Consider the following 23125-nt stretch of genomic DNA (forward strand, 5'->3'; position numbering starts at 1 on the left):
CAGCAGGATGGACAGTACTGCTGGGAGAGTGGGCTGAAGAATAGCAGATGGAAGTTTAATAAGATAAATGTGAAGTGTTCCATTTTGGTTAAACAAACCAGGGTGGGACTTGTACAGTTACTGTTCGGGCCTGGTAGTGTTGTCAGTCAGAGACCAAGGGATGCAGGTACACAATTTGAAAGTGGTGTCACAGGGAGGCAGGTGGTGAAGCAGGCGTTTGGGATGTTACCTTCATTGGCAGAGCATGAAGAGAAAGGGTTGGGGGGATGTTGTGTATCTGTACAAGACATTGGTCAGGCCACTATAAAAGCATTGTTGATCAGTGGGAAAAAACAATCTGGTTCACTGACCTTTTGTGTATAACATCTGACATTTTAACCTGGTCTGGCTAACATGTGACCAGACCCCCTGCAAGATGGCTGACTCTGAGCTGTCCTCTGGGTAATTAGCAGTGACACCTTCATCCCATGAATGAATAAATAAAAATACCTATGTCCCTCCCTACCTCTGCAAACCCCCCAGCTGCAGCAATCCGTACTGGCTTTGTAACACCCTGACCACTCTCTGTAACACTCTCACCACCTCCGGCACCTTCACCTCTCCTGTTCCTTTTGTGACATTATACCCTGACAGTGATTCCCCTTCCCACTGCTGCCCCCTCCTGCTAGCAGACCCTTTGCAATCCCTTTAAAACTTATTCCTAAAACACAATCTCACTTCAGGATTTCAAGTAATTTTTGGTGATCTTCTAAGCCTCATAATCTAATATGATACATTTTGTCCTGAGTGAGGGGCCTTGCTGAGGTTTTGTCTGTTTCAATGGAATCTTATTTTGTTGAGTGATTTACACTGTTCCTTCAAATATTTTCCACTGTTCATTTACAGACCCATATTTCAGTCTGTTTAGCTGTTTACCTTGGTCAGTTCTCATCTCAAACCCAAGTAATTGGCTGTTTTTGTTTCTAGTTGTAGCTTTTCCTTTCTGTGATTCACTTTAAAACTTTATATTTATTTAAACTGTATTTTATCACAATTTCCCTGAGGATCTCTGCAGGTGACATTCCTCATTCAGTAAGTTTGATCACACAACGGTCGCTCTGAGACAGTTACATCCCTAACCAATTGCACAATTTGTTATTCAAAAAAACACTGAAAAAATTCTCTGAACTCCTCTTCCAATATCACTGTTGTCAGTGTGAGTGTCCCAGATTATGTGAATATTGAAGTTTCCCAAAATTATCACAATGTGTTTCTTAAAAAAAATTCCAGTGAGTTCCTGTGTAACGCAGTGATGAGCAATGGAATGCTGTTCGGTAGCTAAAACTGTTCTTCTGCTTGTGTCCTTGGCAAGTAGTAGCCAGAATTTACATTCAGACTGACTCCACTTCATGATCTGAGACCAAATGCTTTCTCTGTAATGCCTTTCTTACCCATTATTGTTTGCGTTACCCATTTTGCCTGAATTTCCGCAAGGTTGTGATCCATTGACTATTTCTGTCCACCTTTTGTTCACCCTGTAACCACATCTCTCTGGTGTCTAAACCTCTTTTATCTCGGTGTCACAAATCAATCTACCTTATTGAAGAGACATTCAAAAAACATAATTTACTCTTTCCCATAATTTCCTGTCACAAACCGATTCCCTGATGTACAGTTTTAGTTAAGCTCTGTCCCATCCTGTTCCTTTCTGCTTGTCTTCTGCCACATTCCCATACTGCTCCCATTCTTCACCTTTTCCCTTTGGATTTGGAAAGCTCCTTTCACTGGCATCCTCTCTGTCAGTTGAAAGCCCCATCCATAAACTTACCGATATGATTGGCCCGGACCCTGGCCCCAGCGCAGTTCCAGGGGGACCATCCTCATGGATTATTTATTAAATCAGGTATGGGATGTGGGTATCTCTAGCTGACCAGCCTTTCTTGCCCAGCCCGAGCTGCCCTTGAGCTGAGTAACTTGCTCGGCCATTTCAGAGGGTAATTGAGAGGCAAACACTTTGCTGTGGGGATGTCGTGCAGACCACGTGAGGATGAGCAGATGTCCTTATCTAAAGGACAAGGGTTTGGGGTTTTTGAACATCTGCAATGGTTTCATATTTATTTATGGATTGTTAATTACTATTTTTAAAATTATTGATGGTGAGATTAAAACCCACTTCCCCTGAACATTAGCTGAAGTTTTGGATAAATTCTCTCGCAGTAATACCACTCGGTCATCAATTCGCCTGCTCAGTGGTTGCTCATCCCTGAGCACTGATACCAGGGCATCATGAAGCTAAACCCATTCTTCCAACATGACTGTGTGATCCTGAGGTCTTCCAGCACTCTGGTGATATCATTCAGTCTCTCTCCCTTTGGTATCCCTCACTGTGTGGGTCTAATTGCAGCCTCTGTCAGAGCCTCCCGCTCTTGCAGTTACTCCAGATCCTGAGCGAACAGAATTCTCCACTCCAGAGAGATGCAACAGCGCAGACCAGGGATGGAGTGGGATTTTCCAGATCTCTGTGGGGTTCATTTCCATTCTCCATGTGTAAACCTCACTGCATCAGTCTAATTCCCCATTCTGTCTATTTTTCTGTCTCCTGTAGGTCCTCAGGAAAGTGCTGACTCCATAGACTTCCCAATTGCTGGGTGTCTCGTCCAACACCTCATTGAAGTTGATTGGTCAGCCAGAGAGACAAAAGGCAGAGAGATCTGGAGCCTTCAATAAATCCTGCAGTGAGGTAAGTTCACTCACAGTGTACACAGCAGGGAGCAATGGGAGGGCTCCAACATCATCTAACATGACATGACATAGATACAGTGCTGGAGGGTAAGTACAGTACAGTACAGAAACACCCCTGGCTGAATCACCACGTCTACATTAACTTACGTTGCACTGAGACAGCATGGGGAGTTCATAGTTATCAATCCAGGCCGGTGCTGTCTTAGTGAGCATCAGGGCAACAGAGGGGAAAGCAGGCCTCCGACGAGATGTTGTGAATGCTGCCTGGGATCTTTCTGTTCTGTGTTCTCCCTCCAACACTGTACTAAGACTCACTACTCTGCAACACTCTATGTGTGGCATGGCTTGTGCACCGGTGTCTTCAGTCATTTTTAACTCCTATAACAGTTCCTGTCCCTGTAACCTCCTCCCTTCCTGATAGACCCTCCACATATTTGAAACGTACTGCATTTTAGACTACCATCCCTTTCACTATAACTTGTTTCAGTGTCCACAACATGCTTTACTTCCGTACTATAATCCTCTTTACCTGGATACAGAGTGATACAGCACGGAAACAGAACCTGTGGTCCAACTCGTCAATGCTGCCCATGTTTCCTATACTGAATGAGTCTCATTTGCCTGCGTTTGGCCCTTAGCTCTTCAAACCTTCCCCTCTCCATGTTCCTGCCCAAAGGTCTTTTCCATGTTGTCATTGTTCTTGTTTCTCCCATGTGCCCCTGGCACAAGGTTCTGTCTGTGCACCATCCTCTGTGGATAATGTTGCCCTCAGCTCCCTCTTTAAATCTTTGCTCTCTCACCTCCAGTTTGTACCCTCAAGTTTTGGACTCCCTTACCCTTGGCTATTCACCATTCTTAGGCCCAATCCTTGTGACACTCCACCGGTCACTGTCCTCCAGTCTGATAAGCAACCCTCACCACTACCCTCTGTCTTCTACCTTTGAGCCAGTTCTGTATCTAAATAGCTACTTCTCCCTGTATTCCATGAGATCTAACCTTGCTAACCAGTCTCCCATAGGGAACCTTGTCGAACGCCTTACTGAAGTCCATATAGATCACATCTACCGCTCAGCCCTCATCAATCCTTATTGTTATTTATTCAAAAAACTCAGTCAAGTTTGTAAGGCATGATCTCCCACGCACAAAGCCATGTTGACTATCCCGATTCAGTCCTTGCCTTTCCAACTACATGTACATCCTGTCCCTCAGGATTCCCTCCAGCAACTTGCCCACCACCGAGGTCAGGCTCACTGGTCTATAATTCCCGGCTTGTCCTTACCACTCTTCTTAAACAATGGCACCGCATTAACCAACCTCCAGTCTTCCGGCACCTCACCTGTGACTATTGATTATACAAATATCTCAGCAAGAGGCTCAGTAATCACTTCTCTCGCTTCCCACAGAGTTCGAGGGTACACCTGATCAGGTCCTGGGAATTTACCCACCTTTATGCATTTCAAGCCATCAACACTTGCTCGTCTGTAATATGGATATTTTGCAAGGTGTCACTATCTATTTCCCGACATTCTATATCTTCCATATCCTTTTCCACAGTAAAAACTGATGCTAAATACTTGTTTAGTATCTCTGTCTTTTAAACGTTGTCATTGTACCCACATCCACCCTTCTTCAGCAAGTTCATTCCACAATCAAAACACCGTCTGTGGAACAATTTGCCCCATGTCTTTTTTTGAACATTGCTCTCTTCTAAACTTTAAGACGTGGTCCCTCCTCTTGGGAGTCCCCCATCCTGTGTTAAAGACAACTACCATTAAATCGATCTATATACCTTATTTTTAAAATTTACTTTTATAACATCACGTCTCAACTTCCAGGCTCGAGTGAAAAAAAGACTCAGCCTGTCCAGCCATTTTGCAGAACTCAAGCCTTCCATACCCAGCAACGTCCTGGTAAATCTCTTCTGAATCCCCTGCAGCTTAATAATATCCTCCCTATAACTGGGCGACCAGAACTGGACAGAGTATTGCAGAACAGGCCTCACCAATGTCTGTGCAATCTCAACATGACGTCCCAAATTCTCCATTCAATGGACTGAGCAATAGTCAGGCATGCCAAGCACTGTCTTATCCATCCTGTGATGCAAACTTCAAGAATTATGTACCTGAACCCGGAGGTCCCTCTGCTCTAAAACACTAACTGAGGCCCGAACAGTAATTGTATCGGCTCTACCTTTGTTTGTTTTACCAAGTGCATTATCTTGCATTTATTCAGATTGAAGTCCATCTGCAATTTTTCAGCTCATTCACCCATATCATCAAGATCCCTTTGTAATCTTAGCAAACCTCCTTCACTGTCCACTATGTCACCCTCCAGCCTTCCAGCCCATCACACATGGCTGTCATTGGTACAAATACCTTTGTTAGCGGCTCCACAGTTCCTTCCCTAACATCCCACAATGCCCTGTGATACATGTAATCAGGTCCTGGGGCTTTCCATACCTTTGTGTTTTAAAACGTCCAGCACCACCTCTTCTATAACATGCCCTCTTTTCAAGCCATAGAGATGTACAAGGGAAACAGACCCTTCGATCCAACTCATCCATGCTGACCAGAAGATCTAAATAAGTCCATCCCATTTATCAGCATTTGGCCCATGTACATCTAAACCCTTATTATTCACATACCCATCCATCCCTTAAATGTTGTCATAGTCTCAGTATGTGTTACTTTCTCCCTCAGCTCATTCCATACACACATCACCGTGTGCATAAAAAGCTGACCCTTCAGTCCCTTTTAAACCTTTCCCCTTTAACCTTAAACATATGCCCTTTAGTTTTGGACTCCCCAACCCCTGGTAAAAGACCTTGAATGCTTACCCAATCCATATCCCTCATGGATAATCCTCTGTCAGGTCACCCCTCAGTCTCTGATGCTCCAGTGAAAATAGCCCGAGCTTATTCAGCAACAACCCCGGCAACATCTTGTCAATCTTTTCTGAACACTTTCAAGCTTCCCAACCTCCTTCCTATAGCGGGATACTGGAATTGCAGCAAACTCCAAATATGGTCTAACGTATTACTCTTGTTCCCTGAGTTCCCCAGTCTTTGTCAACAGTAAGTTCTGGAGTCACAAAATGTGTTTAAAGTCTAGCCATATCCTGCGGTTCCACACATCAATGATCTCATTGATCCTTAAGGAACACTATTTTGTTTCGAGTTACACTTTTTACTCAATATAGTTATACAATCACTTTTGCATTCTCCCTATCATTTCCTGCCGAGGCTATTTCATGTACCCTTTCTGCATTCCTGATTTCCACCCAAAGTGTATCCCTACAGCCCCTTGATCCTCATGCATTCCCTTGATCCAGCTGGCGATACCTGAAATATGCCCTTTTTCCTTGTCCAATAGACAGCCAGTGTTTCCGAGGGCTGTCAGCATTGAGCTGCACACAAACAGGAACATGCTGGTGGTGATCGCTCAATTTATCTCACTTTTAAAATATTCTCAGTTGCCAGACTTCCCTTTCCCTGCAAATAGACTCCCTGATCACCTTTTGAAAGTTCCTGTCTAATACTGTCAAGATTGGTCTGGTCCCATTTCATACCTTGAACTTGTGGACCAGACCTGTTCTTTTCCATCTTTATTCTTAAGCTAAGAGAATTGTGGTCATTTTGGCAAAATGCATTCCCACTCACACATCAGTCCCTTTCCCGACCTTGTTTCCCAAGGGAAGGTCAGGCTTTGCCCCTTTCTCTTTTCAGACCATTTACATATTGTTTGGGAATTTCTTGAACATAATTACCAAATTGCTCCCTTGCAAATGCTGAACACTGGCAGTCCCAGTCTAGGTTTGGAAAGTTGAAAAACCCCAACCATAACAGCCCTATTATTCTGATTGATATTGAGATCTCCTGATATATTTGTTCCTCAGTCTGCCACAGACTATTCGGGGTCAGTAGGACAATCGTATCAAAGTGATGACCCATTCTTATTTCTCAGTTGCACTAACATAACTTCAGTGGGCAATCCCACAGGAATATCCTCTCTAAATCTTGCTGTGATGATTTATGCAATCAAAACCCACCACCACACATCCTCTCTTGCCTACCCTTTGATGCTTCCTGTAGCATCTCCACCTTGAACCAATGTGCTGACAGCCCTGCCCCTCCCTCGGCTTTGTTTCTGTAATAACTGTAATGTCCCAGTCCCATGTTCCAATCCATGCCCTGAGTTTATCTTCCGTAGCTGTCAGGCCCGTTGTATTGAAATAAATGCAGGTTAATCATCAGTTTCTCCCCATTTCCTGCTATATTCTTGCTTGCCTTGTCTGCTGAAATTGTTCTCATTAACTTGTGCATCAGCCTCAATCTTCTTTCTGGCCTTAGGACTGTTTAAGATGCAACACCCTACCAGACTGGTTTATATCCTCTCAAGCAGCTCCTACAATTCGCCCCACCAGGATGTGGATCCCCCTCCTGCTCCCAGTTCAGATGTCTTCCCCACCCTGTCAACATGTGCTGACAACTTCACACATCCAGAGACTTGTCCACCAAGGTCCCTTGTTCCTCAGTACTCCAGGTGGACCTACCATTCATGATGTATATCCTTCACTTATGAGACTTCCCACAGTGCATTACCTCACAGTGATCAGAAGTAAACTACATCTGCCATTACTCTGCTCAGTTTATCATCTGATCGATATCAGACTGCAGCCACACCGACCCGCCGAAGCACAACCCACCTATACCCCGACATTTACCCCTTTTACCTAACACTACGGGCAATTTAGCATGGCCAATTCACCTAACCGCACATCTTTGTGACTGTTGGAGGAAACCGGAGCACCCTGAGTCGGGAATTGAACCCGGGTCTCAGGTGCTGTGAGGCAGCAGTGCTAACCGCTCTGCCACCGTGCCGCCCACAAGTTATGCTTTCACATCCAAGTTATTAGTGTACATAATAACCAGCAATGGTTCCTGCACAGATCCCTGTGGTACACCCACTGGTGAAAGAATTTCAAACATGAAGAAGTGTATCCGCTAATTTTGTATCTAATTTGCGAACTTGCCTTGTGGCTCTTTACATTTGAACCAGCCTTCCATGAGGGATTTTGTCAACCGTCTTATTCAAGTCCATGTAAACCACATCATCTGCACTGCCCTCATCAATATTTTTAGACACCATTTCAAAAAAACTGAACTGAATTCCTCAGACAGTATCGTCCTCTACCACATCCGTGATGACGCTGCCGAGGTGATCTTTGCCTTTGCAAGTGTCGATTCATCCTCACAATTGTTCCCAATAACCGCCCCCCCACCCCCCCCCCCCCCCACCCCCGCTGTCAGACTATCTGCTCTGTAATATCTGGCCAATCTCTGCTGCCCTTCTTGAACAAAGGAACCGCATTAGCGATCCTCCAGTCTGTCAGAACTTTACCTGTGGCCAGCAAAGTATTAAAATATACACCAGGGCCCCAGCAAACTCCAGCCTTCCTTCCCATAGCAACTTGGGATACATTTCATGAGGCACTGGGGATTTCTCCACCTTTATGCCTGTGAAAACATTTAAACCTCCTCCTTATTCATCTTATCATGTTCTAAAACCTCACCATCCCCACTGAAATCCCCGACTACAATGCCTTTCTCCTGTGTCAATACAGATGGGAAGCTTTCATTGAAGACCTTACCTACTTCCTCTGGCTCCATGCACGGATTGTCCCTTTGGTTTCTAACAAGCCTCGCTGTTTACCTGGGAATCGTCTTCCTCTAACTGTACTCATTAAACACATTGTGGCCTCTCCTTAACAGTATCTGAAAAGGATATTTCATGCCCATTATTTGCCCATCATTTTAAGGATCCCCTTGCACTCTCTATACGTTGGTCGGTCTTTGCCTGTTTTCATCGCATTGTATTTCCTTTATCAAGCTCAGGATATCGCTTGACCAGTATTCACTGGAGTTACTGCCTTTGTCAATCACTCTTCGCAGAACACACTGGCCTTGAATTCTCCCTGTATCACTTTGACGCACTTCCTCTTTCTGAATATGAACCCAACTGCAAATAGTTCCTCCCGGTCTGTGTTTGCCAGATCCTGTCTCGTGATAATGATAATGCCCAGTGACAGTGATATTCTAACAATTAGGGGGCTTCCACAAATTTGGCGTCTTCACCTCTGCCTTGTCCTTATATTTTACCAAAATGCCTTTGAAACCAACTGTTATGACCCCATCACCAAAACACTATAAAAATCCTTACGTTTGTCATCTTGTCCAGCACCTACAGCCCACTCTGTCTGTAACATCCAGCCCTTACTGACCTGCCCACCTGTGTACCTTCCTCCAGCCTCTCCAGCACATGATGTCACTGTAACCTTCTCCAGTCCCAGCAGCACTCCTCCATCCTGTCCTACAGCACCTTCATTACCTCTAACCTTCCACCATCCATTTCACCTCACTGTCTGTACAGAGTCCTCCAGTTCCTACAGCGTTTCCTGCCAACCCTCCCTTTGTGTAACATTGTGAAGCCACCTGAAAGCTCCTGAGATCTGTAACCTTGCCTCTCTCTCTCTCTTCTCTGTGACTAACTCCCATCAGTACAATGTTTCTTACCTCTGATCACCTCCAGTCAGGACGAGCCTTCTTAGCTCTCGAACATCCTGCAGCCACTAAAAGCATCAATGTGCCTGAAATATCCTCTCAATTGTTGCAACAATTCACATTCCCACAACTGCATCTGTCCATAACCTTAGTCAGTCCATAGAATCCTTGCTAACTCAGTAACCTCACCCAGTGTGTACAACTCTGAGTATGCCTAACTTCATCCAGTTTCCCCAACTGTCCCTACCTCTAATTGTAGAGAGAATCCACAACCTTCCCTATTGTGTTAACTCCCTCTAGTCCCTCTCATGGACACCATCTATGTAACCTTCTCCTGTTCCAAGAGACCCTTGTGAACTTGTGACCTAGTCCAATCTCTGCAGTGCTCTGTATAATCAGCCTCACTGTGCCTGGAACCTGGCTTCAATTCCAGCCTTGGCCGACTGTCTGTGTGGTCTTTGCATGTACTCCCCTCTGACTGTGTGGGTTTCTTCCGGGTGCTCCGGTTCCTTCCATAGCCCAACATTTGCACGATACGTGGATTGGCCATCAGAAATTCACTGTAGTATTCAGGCAAGTGTGGTTTAGGTGAGTTCACCACGAGAAAGGCAGTGTTTAATGGACAGGGAGAGGGATGGGTCTGGTTAGAATGCTCTTTAGAGGGTTGATGTGGATTTGTTGGGCCAAATGGCCTTTTTCCACACTGTGGAGATTCTATTCAGGTTATTGCCCAGTCCTGTCAACCATCCCCAATACTCTCCTTATATGTGGAGTCTCCAACAGTCTCTAAAACACTCCTTGGCGATGTAAGATTCTCCAGTCCTTACCACAATCGATATGGCTGTCACCACTTCCTGCCTTTAGAATAATCCCTAAAATTATTGCCATTCGTTACATCACTCCCAATCACTGTTTCATCCTGAAACCCCCAAAAACATTTATATCTCTGTAAACTCATCTGAACTGTCTATATTTCCTTTTGACAATCCCATTCTGAGACTTTCTCCATATCAAAGAAGTCATTAAGTGTAGGTAACCCTTATTATTGTAACCTCCCTCCAGCCTTACAGCACTGAGGATCTGTAGAAACTCTTTTCAAACCGACAGCCATCTCTGTGTCTGTAATCTCCTCCACTCCCCATAATACATTCTCTCTGAGCTCTTCTGTAGTCCATTAAACACTCCCAACACTGTCTGCATCAGTGTAACCTTCTCCAAAAACACAACGTTCCTTATCTGTGTAAATCCCGACACCAGTCCCTATCCCTCTAAGCTCCGCCTAATACAACCCTCCGTGTGTGTATTCACCTTCAGTCCCAACATCCCTCCCTATCTGTGTAATCTTCTCCATGTTCTTTTTGTTCAGTATCTTCAACTGTCCCTGTCAGTGTAATCTCTTCTGGACCTGAAAACTCCCCCTCTCTTTAACTTTCTCAGTCTACACAACCCTCACTATCTGTAACCTACTCCTGTTGGAGAACTCTCCCTCTGTGAACTGCTCCAAATCTTCAACTCCCTATGAGCTCCTGCAGTCTTACAGCCCTCCCTGTGCACATAACCTCTTCCAGTCCCTAAAACGCCATCAGTCTGTGGAGTCCCTACCAGCATCCCTATCTGTGTTATCCTGTCAGGTCCCTGCTACACTCCCGATCTGTAGATCCCACTCCAATGCCTGTGTTTCACCCGGTCCTGTTCCTACAAGAACCATTAACTATGTAACATTCTCCCGTCACTATCACCCACCGTGTCAATGTAAGCTCCTCCTGTATCTCCATCCAGTTACGCATCTCCATAACCTTCTCCAGCTCTTACATCCCTATCTGTGTAGACATCACTCTCCACTCGAACCCTCCCTACCGCAGGAACTTCCTCCTGTTTGTGCTATGCTCCCTTATCTGTGAAACTGTCTCCAACCAAACTTGCCACCCAATCTCTCAAAAACGAACCCAGATTCCACAGCCTCCATGTCTAAATAACCCCCAGAGCCTAAGCCTTCCTAGATCTTTAAACATCTTCAGTCACGATGACCCTCCATATCTCAGTTTGTTCCGCCAGATGTTACAAAACTCTTTATCCCTGCAACCTACTCAGCTGCCAAAAACAGTCCCTGTCTGTGTAATCGAGCCCTGTCCTACCAACAACCTTATCCCTGTAAACTCCGCAATCACTCGTAGCATTCCAACTGTTTGTAATTTTTATTAATGACTTGGATGAGGGCATTGAAGGATGGGTCAGCAAGTTTTCAGATAACACAAAGATTGGAGGTGTCGTTGAAAGTATAGAGGGCTGTTGTAGGCTGCAGCGGGACATTGACAAGATACAGAGATGGGCTGAAAGGTGGCAGATGGAGTTCAACCTGGATAAATGCGAGGTGATGCATTTTGGAAGGTCGAATTTGAAAGCTGAATACAGGATTAAGGATAGGATTTTTGGCAGTGTGGAGGAACAGAGGGATCTTGGGTGCAGGTACATAGATCCCTTAAAATGGCCACCCAAGTGGACAGGGTTGTTAAGAAAGCATATGGTGTTTTGGCTTTCATTAACAGAGAGATTGAGTTTAAGAGTCGTGAGATCTTGTTGTAGCTCTATGAAACTTTGGTTAGACCGCACTTAGAATACTGCATCCAATTCTGGTCACCCTATTATAGGAAAGATGTGGATGCTTTGGAGAGGGTTCAGAGGAGGTTTACCAGAATGCTGCCTGGACTGGAGGGTTTATCTTATGAGGAGAGGTTGACTGAGAGCAGACTTTTTTCATTGGACGAAAGGAGGAGGAGAGGGGACCTAATTGAGGTATACAAGATAATGAGAGACATAGATAGAGTCGATAGTCAGAGACTATTTCCCAGGGCAGAAATGACTAACATGAGGGGTCATAGTTTTAAGCTGTTGGAGGAAAGTATAGAGGGGATGTCAGAGGCGGGTTATTTACACAGAGTTGTGAGAGCATGGAATGCGTTGCCAGCAGCAGTTGTGGAAGCAAGGTCATTGGGGACATTTAAGAGACTCCTGGATATGCATATGGTCACAGAAATTTGAGGGTGCATACATGAGGATCAATGGTCGGCACAACATGGTGGGCTGAAGGGCCTGTTCTGTGCTGTACTGTTCTATGTTCTATGGTCTAATTAGAGACAGTCAGCATGGGTTTGTGAGGGACAGGTCATGCCTCACAAACCTTATTGAATTCTTTGAGGATATGACAGAATACGATGATGGCTCATTCAGAAAAGAAGGTTGATTGGGATACAGGGAAATCTGTCTGTCTGGATACAGGATTGGATGGCCCAGAGAAGACAGAGGGTGGCAGCAGATGGACAGTATTGAGCCTGGAGCTCAGTGACCAGTGGGGTTCTGTAACAATCGGCTCTGGCACTCTGTTCTTTGTGATTTTTGTCAATGACTCGGATTGTGGGTTAGTACGTTTGCCAATCGCATGACGGTTGATGGAGTGATGGGGAATGTGGAGGGCTGTTGTAGGTTGCAGTGGGACATTGACAGGACGCAGAGCTGGGCTGGGAGTGGCAGATGGAGTCCAATCTGGAAAAATGTGAAGTGATTCATTCTGGAAGGTGGAATTTGAATGCAGGATACAGGGTGAAAGGCAGAATGCTTGGCAGTGTGGAAGTACAGAGAGACCATGGGGTCCATGTCCATTGATCCCTCAAAATAGCCACGCACGTTGGTAGGGTTGTTAAAAAGGCATATGTTGTGTTGGCTTCCCTAAGAAGGGGATTGATTGTAAGAGCCGTGAGGTGTTACTGCATCTTTATAGCATCCTGGTGAGACCACACTTGGAATATTGTGTTCAGTTCTGGTCCCCTGTTTACAGGAAGGATGTGCAAGTTTTAGCGAGCGTACACCCGAGATTTACCAGGATGCTGCCTGGACTGGAGGGCAGTTCTTACAAAGAAAGGTTAAGGGAGCTAAGGCTTTTTTCATTGGAGTGAAGAAGGGAGCGGGCTGACTTTGTGGAGGTGAACAAGTTGATAAGAGGCACAGAGAGAGAGTGAATAGTCAGAGACATTTCCTCCTATGGAATAAATGGTTATTACAAGGCGGTATAATTTTAAGGTGAATGGAGGATGGATAAGCGGGTAGAGAATGGTAGGTGGTTGGAATGCACTGCCAGTGGTGGTAGTAAAATTAGACACATTCGGGACATTTAATAGACTCTTGGATAACATGTGGATAATAGTGAAATGAAGGGTATGTAGTTTACTTTGTTCTTACAGTTGGATAAAAGGTTGGCATGAAATCATGGCCGAAGGGTCTTGGGCTGTACTGTTCTGCGTTCTGTGTTCTGTCTGGTATACTGGGTGATAAACTCAAAGCAGTGTAAAAGGATATGGCATTCAGGAGGAGCTAGTGAACTGGATACAAAATTGGCTTGATGGTAGGAGACAGAGGGTGATGGGAGACATGTTGTGTTTCTGACTGGAGACATGTGACCAGTGGTGTAATGGGTCCACTGTTGTTTGTCATTTGGATAAATGGTTTGGATGGGAATATTGGTTTCCTGGTAAGTAAGCTTCTTGGGTGACACTGACATTGGTGGTAAAGTGGACAGTGAAGAAGGTTATCTATGATACAACAGGATGAACAGTTCTGCTGGGATAGTGGGCTGAAAAATAGCAGATGGAGTTTAATTAGATAAATGTGAAGTGTTCCATTTTGGTGAAACAAACCAGGGTGGGACTTGTACAGTTATTGTTCGGGCCCTGGGTGGTGTTTTCAGTCAGAGATCCAGTGACCCAGGTACACAGTTCTTTGAAAGTGGTGTCACAGGTAGACAGGCTGGTGAAGCAGGCGTTTGGTGTGGTTATCTTCATTCGGGAGAGCATTAAGCGTAAGAGTTGGGATGTCATGTTGTGGCTGTAAAAGACATTGGTGGGGCCACAGTAAAAAACATTGTTGATCAGTAGGAAGAACTCATCTAGTTCACTGACCTCCTCTAGTGAAGGACATCTGACATTCTAACCTGACTCCACACCCACAGCAATATGGCTGACTCTGAGCTACCCTCTGGGTAATTAGCAGTGGGGACAAAGAACGTTGTTCCAGGCAGTGACACCCACACCCCATGAATGAATATATAAAAATACCTATGTCCCTCCCTACCTCTGCAAACCCCTCCAGCTGCAGCAATTCAGACTGGCTTTGTAACACCCAGACCACTCTCTGTAACACTCTCACCACCTCCAGCACCTTCACCTCTCCCTGTTCCTATTGTGTCAATGAACCCTGACCAAGGTTCCCCTTCCCACAGCCCTGCTCCTGTGAGCAGACCCATTGCAATCCATGAACATTTACTCCTAAAACACACTCTCACTTCAGGACTTTATGGTGATCTTCTCAGCCTCATAATCTAGTATGATCCCTTTTGTCCTGAGTGAGGGATCAGTGGGAGTTTCTTGCTGAGGATTTTACTTTTTCAATCGAACGTTCTTTTGTTGAGTACTTTGCATTGTTCCTACAAATGTTTTCCACTGTTCATTTTCAGACACATATTTCAGTCTGTTTAGCCTGTTTACCTTGGTCAGTTCTCCTCTCAAACTCTAGTTGTAGCTTGTTCTTTCTGTGATTCACTTTAAAACTTTATATTTCTTTAAACTGTACTTCATCACAATTTCCCGAAGGATCTCTGCAGGTGACATTACTCATTCACTAAGTTTCATTACACGGTCGCTCTGCGATAGTTATGTCCCTTAACAGTTGCACAATGTGTTTTTCAAAGAAACACTGAAAAAAAATTAACCGAACTCCACTTCCAATATCAATGTTGTCCGTGTGATTGTCCCAGATTATACAAATATTGAAGTTTTCCAAAATTATCACAATACCTTTGTTAAAAAATTCCAATGAGTTCCTGTTTAATGCAGTGATGAGCAATGGAATGCTGTTCGGTGGCTAAAACTGCTGCTTGTGTCCTTGGCAAGTAGTAGACAGAGTTTACATTCAGACTGACTCTACTTCATGATCTGCGGCCAAATGCTTTCTCTGTAATGCCTTTGTTATCCATTATTGTTAGCGTTGCCCATTTTGCCTGAGTTTGCACAGGATTACGAACCACTGAATATTTTTGTTCACCCTGTATCCATGTCTCCCTGGTGTCTAAATCACTTTTATATCTGTGTCACAAATCCATTCACCTTATTGCAGCAACATTGTCCATTCAAAAAAAAAACATAATATCCTCTCTTCCACAATTTTCTGTCACAAATCTATTTGCTGATGTACAATTTTAGTTTAACTCTGTCCCATCCTGTTCCTTTCTGTTTGTCTTCAGCCACATTCCCATGCTGTTCCATTGCTTCACCTTTTCCCTTTGGATTTGGAAACCTCCTTTCACCTGCATCCTCTCTGCCAGTTTAATGCCCTATCCAATAACCTACCAACATGATTGGCCAGGACACAGGTCCCAGCACAGTTCCAGGGGGCCCATCCTGGTAGCTTTCATTTTAAAATCAGGTAGGGGATGTGGGTGTCTCTTACTGACCAGCCTTTCTTGCTCAATCCTAGAATCCCCTGAACTGAGTAACTTGCTCGGCCATTTCAGAGGGTAATTGAGAGGCAAACACTTTGCTGTGGGTATTATCATGCAGACCAGGACAGGATGGGCAGATGTTCGTATCTAAAGGACAAGTGTTTGGATTTGTTGTACTTCAGGAATGGTTTCATACTTATTAGTGGATTGTTAATAATTGTTTTTAAAATTATTGATTTCAAATGTCTCCTTTTCAGATGGCGGGATTCAAACCTGTCTCCCCTGAACATTAGCTGAGGTTTTGGATACATTCTCTCACAATAATAGCACTAGGGCATCACTTCATCTGCTCATCCCTGAGCACTGATACAAGGGCATCATGAAGCTAAACCCATTCTTCCAACATGACTGTGTGATCCTGACATCTTCCAGCAATCTGGGACTATTACTTAATATCGCTCCATTTTACAGATCTCTGTGGGACTCAGTGCCATTCTCCATGTGTAACCATCACTGCATCTGTTTAATTTCCCATTCTGTCTATTTCTCTGTCTCCTGTAGGTACTCAGGAAAGTCCTGACTCAATAGCCTTCCCAGCTGCGGGGTGGATTATCCATCACCACATTGAACGCAGTTGGTCTGCCAGAGGGAGACAAAGGGAAAGGAGATCTGGAGCCTTCAATAAATCCTGTAGTGAGGTAAGGCCCCCCACAATGCACAGAGCAAAGAACAATGAGAGGGCTCCAAACATCTGTTAACACAACATGACATAGATACAGTGCTGGAGGCGAGCACAGTACACACACACCTCGGACTCAATCACCGCCCCAATGCAACTTCTGTTATATTAAAGCTCACTACTCTGCAATACTGTATCTATGGCATGTCTTGTAGTCCAGTGTCTTCAATAATTTTTAATTCCTGTAACAGATCCTATGGCTGTAACCTCCTCCCTTCCCGATAGTCCCTACACATATTTGAAATGTACTGCATTCCAGATGACCATCCCAACCCCTGTAACTTTGTTCAGTGTCTACAATATGCCTTATCTCGGTAATCTCCTCCTTCAATAAGGTAAAAACAAGGACTGCAGATGCTGGAAACCAGCGTCTAGATTAGAGTGGTGCTGGAAAAGTACGGCAGGTCAGGCAGCATCCGAGGAACAGGAAAATCGATGTTTCGGGCGAAAGCCCTTCCTCAGGAACAGAGGCGGGGAGCTTGCAGAGTGGAGAGATAAATGAGCGAGGGTGGGAATGGGAAGAAAGTAGCATAGAGTACAATAGGTGAATGGGGTGGGGAAGAAGGTGCTAGGTCAGAGTGGAGGATGGGGGAAGGTAGCAATGAGTACAATGGGTGAATGGGGGTGGGGATGGGGGTGAGAGGTCAGAGATGAGGATGGAGTGGATAAGGTGGGAAGGGAGATAGGCCATTAGGACAGGTCATGAGGGCGGTGCTGAGCTGGAAGGCTGGAGGTGGGGTGAGATGGGGGAAGGGAAATGAGGAAACTGGTGAAGTCCACAATTATGCCCCGGGGTTGAAGTGTTCCGAGGCGGAAGGTGAGGCGTTCTTCCTCCAGGCGTCGGGTGGTGAGGAAGCAGCGATGGAGGAAGCCCAGGACCTGCATGTCCTCGGCAGAGTAGGAGGGGTAGTAGAAATGTTGGGTCACAGGCCGGTGGGGTTGATTGGAACGGGTGTACCAGAGATGTTCCCTAAAGTGCTCTTCTAGGAGGTGTCCAGTCTCCCCAATGTAGAGGAGACCGCATCGGGAGCAGCGGATACAATAAATGATATTGGTGGATGTGCAGGTAAAACGTTGGATGTGGAAGGCTCCTTTGGGGCCTTGGATGGTGGTGAGGGGAGAGGTGTGGGCGCAGGTTTTGCAATACCTGCGGTGGCAGGAGAAGGTGCCAGGAAGGGAGAGTGGGTTTTTGGGGGGCGTGGAACTGACCAGGTAGTCACGCAGGGATGGTCTTTGTGGAAAGTGGAGAGGGGTGGGGAGGGAAATATATCACTGGTGGTGGGGTCAGTTTGGAGGTGGTGGAAATGGCGGCGGATGATTTGGTTTATGGGAAGGTTGGTAGGGTGGAAGGTGAGAACTAGGGGCATTCTGTCCTTGTTACGGTTGGAGGGGTGGGTTTGAAGGCGGAGGTGCGGGATGTGGACGAGATGCGTTGGAGGGCATCTTTTACCAGGTGGGAAGGGAAAATCCGATCTCTAAAGAAGGAGGCTATTTGGTGTGTTCTGTGGTGGAACTGGCCCACCTGGGAGCAGGTACGGCGGAGGCAGAGGAATTGGGAATAGGGGTTGGGAATTTTGCAAACGGTAGGGTAGGAAGTTATGTAATCTAGGTAGCTGTGGGAGTCGGAAGGTTTGTAAAAAAATGTCAGTGTCAAGTCGGTTGTCATTAATGGGGATGGAGAGGTCCAGGAAAGGGAGGGAGGTATCAGAGATGATCCAGGCAAATTTAAGTTCAGGATGGAATGTGTTGGTGAAGTTGATGAATTGCTCAACTTCCTTGAGGGAGCACGAGGTGGTGCCAATGCAGTCATCAATGTTGCAGAGGAAGACGTTGGGAGTGGTGCCATTGTAACGACGGAAGATGGACTGTTCTACGTAGCCAACAAAGAGACAGGCATAGCTGGGGCCCATGCGGGTGCCCATTGCTACCCCTTTGGTCTGGAGGAAGTGGGAGGATTTGAAGGAAACATTGTTAAGGGTGAGGACAAGTTCAGCCAACCGAATGAGAGTGTCGGTGGAAGGGTACTGTTGTGGACGTCGGGAGAGGAAGAAACGGAGGGCTTTAGAGGTCCTGGTCATGGTGGATGGAGGTGTAGAGGGATTGGATATCCATTGTGAAGATGAGGCGTTGGGGGCCAGGGAAACGGAAGTCTTGGAGGAGTGGAGGGTGTGGGTGGTGTCTCGAACGTATGTGGACAGTTCCTGGACTGGGGGATAGGACAATGTCGAGGTAGGCAGACATGAGTTCGGTGGCGCAGGAGCATGCTGAGACAATGGGTCGGCCAGGGTGGTCAGGCTTGTGGATCTTGGGAAGGAGGTAGAACCGGGCAGTGGGTGATTCTGGACAATGAGGTTGGAAGCTGTGGGTGGGAGATCTCCTCCTGAGGTGATGACGTTCTGTATGCTCTGGGAGATGACCGTTTGGTGATGGGAGGTGGGTCATGGTGAAGGGGGTGGTAGGAGGAGGTGTCTTTGAGTTGGCATCATGGCTTCAGCGGTGTAGAGGTCAGTGCACCAGACTACCTCTGCACCCCCTTTATCTGCTGGTTTGATGGTGAGGTCGGGATTGGAGCAGAGGAAGTGGAGGGCTGGGCGTTGTGAGGGTGAGAGGTTGGAGTGGGAGGGGGGTAGATAGGTTGAGGCAGTTAATGTGTCGGTGGACGTTGGAAATGAAGAGATCGAAGGCAGGTGATAGGCCAGCGCGGGGTGTCCAGGTGGATGGAGTGTATTGGAGGCCGGAAAAGGGGTTCTCAGAAAATAGGTGGAAGTGTTCATTGTAAAAGTAAGCTTTGAGGCGGAGGCGGTGGAAGGAGCGTTCGACGTCACGGTGTGTATTAAATTAATTGATGTGTGGACGGAGAGGGATAAAGATGAGGCCTTTGCTGAGGACTGATCATTCGTCCTCAGTGAGGGGGAGGTCAGGGGGAATGGTGAAAACTCGGCAGGAGTGGGAGCTGGGACCAGGCGTAGGTGTGGAGCTGGGGGCGGCGACGGTGCCTGTAACTGGTGTGGGTGTGGTGTTAGGGGGAATGGGGATGGAGTCATGGACAGGTGTGGTGTTCCCCTCAGGGTTCTGCGGGCGGGGATGGTGATGGTGGGACCTGGGAGTGGTGTCAGCAGAATGCATGTTAGTGGTGTTGGTGGGGACGGAAGTGTTGGCAAACACGGCAGTGGGGGGAGCGGCAGTCACTGAGTGTGTGACATCAGCGATGATGTGAGGGACGAAAGTGATGTCACTTGTGGTGTATGAGGAATTGTAAGGGGCGGAAATGGCATTTACTTTATTTTAACCAATAATTTCCTGTCACAAATCTATTTGATAATGTCGTATTTTAATTAAACTCAGTCCCTTACTGTTTCTTTCTGTTGGTCTTCATCCACATCTCCATGGGTGTTCCAATATTTCAACCTTTCTCTTTGGTCTTGGGAATTTCCATTCACCTGAGACCTGTCCCCCTCCTCATCTGTGTCTGTTTATAGCACACTGCATAATCCTGGTACCAGAGGAGCCTATCCCAATGAAATAGCTCAGTCCTCCCTGAGTGCTCACTGGTCAGAACCACTTCTAATGATACCATTGTGTGATCCTGACACCTTCCAGCACACTGCTGATATCACTCAGTCTCTCTCCATGTGATATCCCTCACTGTGTGGGTCTAATTGCTGCTTCTGTCAGTGCCTCTCACTCTTGCAGTTACTCCAGATCCTGAGCCAACAGCATTCCCCACTCCAGAGGGAAGCAACTGCACAGGCCATGGATGGAGATGGGAATTTCCATATCTCTGTGGGACTCAGTGCCATTCTCTATGTTCATTGTGGGACTTCATTGCATTAGTCTAATTTCCCATTCTGTCTATTTCTCTGTCTCCTGTAGGTATTCCTGATGTCCCTGACTCAGCACAATTCCCAATTCCTGTCTCGTCCATCACCACATTGAAGACGGTTGGTCAGCCAGAGAGAGATGGAGAGTGAGATCTGGAGCCTTCAGTAAATCCTGCAGCCAGTAAGATCACTCACAGTAAACAGCACAGGGAGGAGTTCATGGGCTTTAATTCAGAACCTGAGGGCATGATGTAGGAATAATGCTGGACAAGGAACATGAGAAAAATCTCAGGCTTCATTATCACCATCTTGTCTGTAAATTCATCTGTTCCACAGAACCCTCCCTATGTCTGCCATTTTCTCCACTGTCTGTTTCATCGATACCACCTTCCCTATCTCTATCAGCCCCTACAATCCTGCTTATCCCTGTAAGCTCCTCATATCAGTAAAACTCTCCAAGTTTCTGCCTTTGTCTTTAATCCTGGGTTCTGTCACATCTCTCCTTAACTGAAGAAAATTAACTCTTCAGTTCCTTAAGCCATCCCTGTCAGTGTAGTCCTTTCCAGACCTGAAAAACCTCCCTGTCTTTGTGACTTTTTTGAACTCCTGCTACCTTCATGATCTCTGTAACCTTCCCGTCACGCCAACAAAAAAGCTCTGTACCTTAGTAACCTCCTCCAGCTGTTAGACTCCTCCTTGTCTCTGGGCACAAAGCAGAGTGACCCTGCTTCTCTCAAAATTAGTTTCTGCATTTCTAATGATGACTATAAACTCTTCCTGTCTCTAAGACACACTCAGTCTCTGTAAACTCTGCTGGTCCCTATTGATGTAATTTCCTCTAGTAACTACAAACCTTTCTACCTTTAATCTCTTCCAGACGCGACCACGCAGTTTATTTCTATAACCTCCATGAGTGATACAGTCATAGAGATGTAGAGCACGGAAACAGACCCTTTGGTCCAACCTGTGCATGCCAACCAGATATCCCAACCCAATCTAGTCTCACCTGCCAGCACCCGGCCCATATTCTTCCAAACCCTTCCTATTCATATGCCCATCCAAACGCCTCTTAAATGTTGAAATTGTACCGTCCTCCACCACATCCTCTGGCAGCTCGTTCCATACACGTACCACCCTCTACGTGAAAAAGCTGCCCCTTATGTCTCTTTTATATCTTTCCCCTCTCACCCTAAACCTATGCCTTTGAGTTTTTGTCTCCCTGACCCCAGGGAAAAGACTTTGTCTATTTATCCTATCCTATCCATGCCCTCATAATTTTGTAAATCTCTGTAAGGTCACCCCTCAGCCTCCGAAGCTCCAGGGAAAACCGCCCAAGCCTGTTCAGCCACTCCCTGTAGCTCAAATCCTCCAGCCCTGGCAACATCCTTGTAAATCTTTTCTGAACCCTTTCAAGTTTCACAACAATTCTTCCGATAGGAAGGAGACCGGAATTGCATAAAATATTCCAACAGTGGCCTAACCAATGTTGTGTACAGCCGCAACATGACCTTCCATCTCCTGTACTGAATACTCTGACCAATAAAGAAAAGCATACCAAATGCCGCCTTCACTATCCTATCTACCTGCAACTCTACTTTCAAGGAGCTGTGAATTTGCACTCCAAGGTCTCTTTGGTCAGCAACACTCCCTAGGACCTTACCATTACCTGTATAAGTCCTGCGAAAACTTGCTTTCCCAAAACGCAGCACATCACATTTATCTGAATTAAACTCCATCTGCCAGTTAGCCCATTGTCTCATCTGGTCCAGATCCTGTTGTAACCCTCTTCGCTGTCCACTACACCTCCAATTTTGGTGTCATCTGTAAACTTACTAACTGTACCTCCTATGTTTGCACCTAAATCATTTATGGAAATTACAAACAGTAGAGGGCCCAGCACTGATCCTTGTGGCACTGCTCTGGTCACAGGCCTCCGGTCTGAAAAACAACCCTCCACCACCACTCTCTGTCTTTTACCTTTGAGCCAGTTCTGTATCCAAATGGTTAGTTCTCCCTGTATTCCATGAGTTCTAACCTTGCTAATCAGTCTCCCATAGGGAACCTTGTCGAATACCTCACTGAAGTCCATATGGATCACATCTATCACTCTGCCCTCCACAATATTCTTTGTTACTTGTTCAAAAAACTCAATCAAGTTTATGAGACATGATTTCCCACGCACAAAGCCATGTCAACTATTCCTAATCTCTCCTTGCCTTTCCAAATACATGTGCATCTTGTCCGTCAGGATTCCCTCCAACAACTTGCCCACCATTGAGTTCAGGCTCACTGGTCTATAGTTCCCTGGCTTGTCTTTACCACCATTCTTAAACAGTGGCACCACGTTTGCCAAACTCCAGTCTTCCGGCACCTCACCTGTGACTATCGGTGATGCAAATATCTCAGCAAGAGACCCAGCAAACACTTCTCTAGCTTCCCACAGAGTTCTCGGGTACACCTGGTCAGTTCCTGGGGATTTATTCACCTTTAACCGTTTGAAGACATCCAGCACTTCCTCCTCTGTTAAGTGGACATTTTGCAAGATGTCACCATCTATTTCTCTGCAGTCTATATCTTCCATATCCTTTTCCACAGTAAATACTAATGCAAAATATTCATTTAATATCTCCCCCATTTTCTGTGGCTTCACAAAAAGGCCGCCTTGCTGATCTTTGTGAGTCCCTATTCTCTCCCGAGTTACCCTTTTCTCCTTAATATATTTGGAAAAACCCTTTGCATTCTCCTTAATTCTATTTGTCAGCCCTATCTCATGTATGCATTTTGCCCTCCTGATTTCC

At 45.9% G+C, this 23125-nt stretch overlaps 1 long non-coding RNA gene across 2 annotated transcripts in view; it reads left to right on the forward strand.

Annotated features, from left to right (window-relative positions):
* The first annotated feature begins 2589 nt into the window (after positions 1-2589).
* Positions 2590-23125, forward strand: part of LOC132812593 (uncharacterized) — a 28189-nt gene continuing 7653 nt past the window's right edge. For both annotated transcript variants that reach the window (XR_009643723.1, XR_009643722.1), the window contains exons 1-3: positions 2590-2719; positions 16329-16465; positions 20380-20508. This is a non-coding gene — a long non-coding RNA (uncharacterized LOC132812593). The remainder of the gene's footprint in view (positions 2720-16328; positions 16466-20379; positions 20509-23125) is intronic.

Source organism: Hemiscyllium ocellatum, unplaced genomic scaffold, assembly GCF_020745735.1.
Source record: "Hemiscyllium ocellatum isolate sHemOce1 unplaced genomic scaffold, sHemOce1.pat.X.cur. scaffold_2844_pat_ctg1, whole genome shotgun sequence".
NCBI classification, from domain to species: Eukaryota; Metazoa; Chordata; class Chondrichthyes; order Orectolobiformes; family Hemiscylliidae; genus Hemiscyllium; species Hemiscyllium ocellatum.